Here is a 6,000-nt window from a genome sequence, read left to right as displayed (position 1 = left end):
CGATAGATAAGCTCGAGCAATAATTATCGGGATGAGCTACTGTAGACGTACATAATTTAGCAATTATATTATTTTAGCGGTTTTGTTTTGTTAAATAACGATGCGCTAATAACAATTTCTGTTTATATATTAAACACAGGAATTAACGTACAATATTTTGATATCATGATATTATATAGGCACGCTTACCTAATAAAAAAAGAAATCACATATTTTTTGTGACATTAATTTCTTGCTGAGATTTGCAAAACGTGACACAATTTTATATCTTATTCCTAGTTTGTGTGATATCTACAAAGTATACATAGTACGAATTGGCTAATATTACGGCTGAAAATTCAACGGAAAACTCGTGTACCTATGACAAAAAGCGATCACAGGCATATTAAAATTGATTCGTGATTAGGAACGGCATTTTTACTTCGACGGAAATAACAATAAACCCTGCATTGATTTGGCTTTACATTAAATAGTTGAATATCTCGGAGAGTGGGGAGTGTTGTGCCTCGGCTAACCAAAAAGTACCTGTATTCTGGTATGTAGGTGACATGACAGCACTTGAGATTTCCTCGTGTAAATATTTTGTGTTTACAAATGCACAATTTCCTTTTGAACAGAATGAAATTTCAGATGATTCAGAAAAGAGACGTCTGTTTGATGTTTAAATATATAATGTTAAATGAGTGTCGGTATACTAAGACGGGTCAGGTGTGACACATTGTAAACAAAACACTTAAAAATTACGAATGTATGTAACTATTCAACCTGCATATATTAGTCAAACCTATAGATTTATGGCTTAATTACACTTAGTTGCACAACGTCCGCAATTGTTTCATTCTTCCAGTTTTCCTATCGTTTTCACATCGTAAGCATATCACACATCGTGTAACATTGTGCAATCGCACAAGTGGCATGTCCGCAATATGATGTTGATCTGCCATTTTATCGACTATTAATACTGTGACGATTTTATTCAGTTAGAGTTATCTCCCTTCATGTAACGTTTTGTATACGTCCTGTTTTGTATCATTCCCCACCTACCTAATTATTTTAATTATCGATGATTGACTTATGTTTTCATGAAACTAGTGTTTACTAAATGTGTAATCATACCTGTATAAATAAATAAAAACATTTGTCTTGCGTATTTGTGGGTTTTGGTGCTGTATTAATTGAGAAGGAAAATACTGGAGACACCCAGAATAATACATAAGATTTTATGTAAATACTGGTTGAAACCAGTAAACAAAAAGAAGATTTTGACAGACGGAAGAAGGTCGGCTATATCACAGGTAATAAAGTATTATAGCACACAGTTCAATTATACTGTTACCAGAAGCTCCTGAGTAAGGGGTTGCCTGAATAAGGCAGCTCTGGTAACAGTTATTGTTACGTGTGGTCGGTGCCAGTACGTTGACGTGTCAGGTACGCCAGAATCTCCTGAAAAGGGGTTGCCTGCAAGGGCTACTCTGGTACGCCTGACTACTGATACAGTACTTGGCACAACACTTTGTACTGTGATAATAACAGGACACTGGCAGGCGACGTCGGAGCTGTACGGTGGTCGGCTCAGTAATAAGGGACGTGCTTGCAGTGTTGTAGTGCTGACAGTCTGTTAGTGTTGCGGTGTGTGGTAGCCTTGTTGGGCAACATACGCCTAGGCGACGTGATACGTACCGCGGACACATTGTTGGCTCGTGTATGGTGACATGGTGGACAGAGGTACTGTCCTTCTCTGTTGTAGTGTATAGATATATTGTTTATTAAATTGAGTAATTGTTCAACTGCTCAGCCAGGTAGCTGAGGAATTCCAATCGCTTCCGGAGCAGGTAGCTCTGTCTAAATCGAGAGACCCGGCGTGCACGCGCGCTACCATAGGGTGCACGTTACATTTTAATGGTGGCAGCGGTGGGATCATAGTTGAACATAGCTATTGTTATTTTTTTTGTATTAACTTGCAATGGAGGATATCAACAAGACCATAGAGGAGCTGGAGGCCCGCATCGCATCATATGGTGTAGGACAGAAACCAGGAGATGGTCCAGGCAGGCACTCGACTCCGAGGAGTACTACCACGGTGGTATTAGACGAGAAAAACACAGCTGACTCCGGGATAGTGACTGTGCGCAGTTCAGATGTTGATTCTGGTGGTGGTCTGGGGCAGAGTTCGAAGGATGCTGCTGACCTACATGCTAAGCTTGTACAGTTTAGCCCGCAGACACCAGACATGGACAGATACGGAAATAATACTGGCGACGGGTTGTCACAGGAGCGACAAGGTCCCTTGTCCGATCACTACTGGCAAGAATCTGTATCTAGTAAACCACTGAGTCGACCAAAGTATTGGTATGATGACGGGACATACCAACCGCGCAGCAAGTGTTCAGACACAAACGAAGCAAAGACCAGGCGAACACCATCATTTAATATCAAGCCTGCAACCTACGACGGCAGTGGGTCATGGTTGGACTACAAGGCCCATTTTGAATCGTGTGCTGCATTGGCAAATTGGACCGAGGATGAGAAGGGGTTATACTTAGCTGTTTCCCTCAGGGGCCAGGCACAAGGAGTACTCGGTAACCTCCCAGGTGGACCATTGAAGAAATATAGGGACCTGGTATATGTTCTCAGTGAACGGTTTGCTCCACCAAACCAGACTGAACTCTATCGTGCGCAGCTACGAGAAAAGCGGCAAAAGGCGACCGAGTCATTACCGGAGCTGGGACAAAGTATACGGAGGCTAGCGAATCAAGCATACCCGACCGCACCATCCGATGTCATTGAGGTACTAGCAAAAGAACAGTTCATTGACGCCTTGATAGACTCGGACATGAGATTGCGGATTAAACAAGCCAGGCCAGCTAGTCTCAATGAAGCTATACGCCATGCCGTTGAATTGGAGGCCTTCATCAAGTCAGACCAGAAACACAGGGAGTCGCAAGGGTTCTTAAGGCCCATAGCTCAGAAGGAGGCTAATGACCAAGAAACTGATCAGGGAATGAAAGCATTGACTGCAGTTATGACTGAGATACAAGAATCCCTGGCAGGCCTAAAGACCCAAGTAGCAGACTTGGAGTCTAAACAGCGCAATTGGCGACCAGCACCTAAATTCCGTAACAAAGGTACTGACGGTAAATGTTTCAATTGTGGTGAAAAAGGCCATTTTCAAAGGAATTGCCCGGAGACGAGAAAGGATAACCAGCAAGGTAATAAGAAAGGAAAAGCCAATGGTGCGAAAAAGAAAGAGCAAGCTGGTGTGAATAGACAAGCTGGGGAGCCAGGAATTTATGTTAATGTGGAGATCCATGGAGTAAAAGGAAAATTTCTAGTGGACACGGGGTCGACTTTGTCGCTGGTATCTGAATGTTTGTTCACGGCAATATGCAGTCGAGATAGGTATCAGCATCCCTTGACAAAGGTGCCCCGCGACATTTTGTCTGCGAATGGAGAACCACTGATAGTAAGCGGTCATACAGTGTTACCAGTATTAATTGATAACCACTTGTACAAGAAGGGACTGGTGGTAGCCAGACTATCAGTAGACGGAGTCCTTGGGTTGGACTTCATGAACGAGGAAAAATGCGTTGTCGATGTGGTGAAACGGAAACTCGCAATTGGACAGCAGGAGGTTGAGTTGCTCAGTGAGGGAAGAATAGGTTGTTATCGTGTGGCTGTTGCTGATACTCTTAACATCCCCCCAGAATCTGAGATGGTTACCTATGGACAGGTCATTCTTCCTCCTGGTACCGCTGTGCCCAAGGGTGTTAGCATTATCGAACCTGCACCAAAATTCCTGGATACTGATCGAGCTTTGGTAGGAAAGACTTTGGTCAGCAATAGTGAAACAGTCCCATTGCGAATTATGAATGTATCTCCAGATGTGAAAGTGGTGCATGCAGGGACGGTTGTGGGGTCTCTCACACCGATAGACAGTGTTATGTCTTGTGAAACAACCAGCAAAGAAAAAGAGGCTCTAACTCCGGTACTTCAAGATCTGTTAGACAGGACCAGTGAAGGGCTAACTAGAAATCAAGTGAAGCAGGTACGCGCATTGTTAGTTCGACATTCCAATGCCTTTGCAAAGGATAATCAAGACATTGGAAAAACCGGTGTCGTGAAACATTCAATCAGCGTTGGTGATCATCCACCGGTAAAACAACCCCTTCGGAGGCTTCCGGTTCATGCAAAACAAGCCGTAGACGAGCATATTGATGATATGTTGGACAGGGGGATAATCGAACCTTCAACTAGTCCTTGGTCGTCTGGTGTCGTCCTCGTAAAGAAGAAGGATGGGAGTACCAGATTTTGTGTGGACTACCGGCGCCTTAATGACGCAACCATCAAAGACGCTTACCCTTTACCAAGGATTGATGAATCCCTTGACCAGCTGTCTGGAGCATGCTGGTTCTCTACCCTCGATTTGTGCTCCGGATATTGGCAAGTCGAGCTGGAGGAGGGAGATAAACCAAAAACTGCTTTTTCGACCAAACGTGGCCTTTATCAATTCAAGGTAATGCCGTTCGGGCTGTGCAACGCCCCGGCTACGTTTGAAAGGCTGATGGAAACCGTGTTGCGGGGACTGCAGTGGGACATCTGCCTCATATACCTTGACGATGTGATTGTCACTGGGAGAACTTTTGGAGAAATGTTAAGCAATCTGGAGAAGGTACTTCAGCGTTTGTCAGCTGCCGGTTTAAAACTAAAAGCGAAAAAGTGTACGCTGTGTGCTAGAAATGTTGAGTTCCTTGGACATATTATTTCGCCTGAAGGAGTTTCCACAGACCCTGGCAAGATACAACTAGTGAAGGATTGGCCAGAACCAACAACTGTAACTGAGGTCCGATCATTTCTTGGACTGTGCGGCTATTACAGGCGGTTCGTCAAGGACTTCTCTGCCATCGCCAAACCATTACATCGGCTTACAGAAAAACACAAACGTTTCATATGGACTAAAGAGTGCCAAGAAGCCTTTGATTGCCTCAAAGCAAAGCTGTGCCAGTCCCCGATATTGGCATACCCAGACTTCACTAAACCATTTGTGCTCGACACAGATGCAAGTGACCTTGCTATAGGAGGTGTACTTGCCCAAGTCCAGGATGGACACGAGAGAGTTATTGCATACGCAGGTCGAACACTGTCAAAGTCAGAGAGGAAATACTGTGTTACAAGGAAAGAGTTGCTCGCCGTTGTCTTCTTTGTCAAGTATTTCCGCCATTACTTGTATGGAAAACATTTTCTCCTTCGTACAGATCACAGTTCCCTGCGTTGGCTCCTAAATTTCAAGAACCCAGAGGGCCAACTTGCAAGATGGTTGGAAGTTCTGAGCATGTATGACATGAAAATCGAACATCGACCAGGATCCCAACACTCAAATGCAGACGCACTTAGTAGGCGACCTTGTCGGAAGTGTAAGTTCAATCCTGAATGGGACAAGGTAACAAAACTGTCTGTTGGTGGCTTGACAGAGACTGGGTCTAGCAAACAAGAAGAGTCCGACAGGCAACAAGATGAAACCGGGGGAAAATCCTTGTCAATGCTCCAGAAAGAGGATCCAGATATTATGTTAGTTAAGAAGTGGGTAGAGGACACTACCAAACCAAACACCAAAGACGTGCACATGGGTGGTGTAATGGTGAAGTCCCTTTGGTCACAACGGGATATGTTGATAGTCGCGAATGACATACTGTACCGCAAATGGCAAGACTCTAAAGGCAAAACGTTGCAAGCGGTTGTACCAATGACTGAGCGAAGGAGCATATTGAAGATGTGTCATGATCATCGGACCTCTGGTCATCTGGGAGTAAAGAAGACCTTGAGCAAGGTAAGACAAAGCTTCTTCTGGCCTGGTCTACAGAGAGATGTGAGACAATATATAGCAGGCTGTGAAGTGTGCTCAAGAAAAAAAGGGCCGATGAAAACTCCGAAAGCACCTATGCAAGTAGTTGGTGCCGGTATGCCCATGGAAAGGATAGCAACCGACATACTTGGAGATTTGCC

The sequence above is a fragment of the Ylistrum balloti genome, unplaced genomic scaffold (genome assembly GCF_031769215.1).
Source record: "Ylistrum balloti isolate Yb309-2 unplaced genomic scaffold, AGI_CSIRO_Ybal_v1 Utg369648, whole genome shotgun sequence".
NCBI lineage: Eukaryota > Metazoa > Mollusca > Bivalvia > Pectinida > Pectinidae > Ylistrum > Ylistrum balloti.
Note: the sequence above shows the minus strand (reverse complement) of the source record.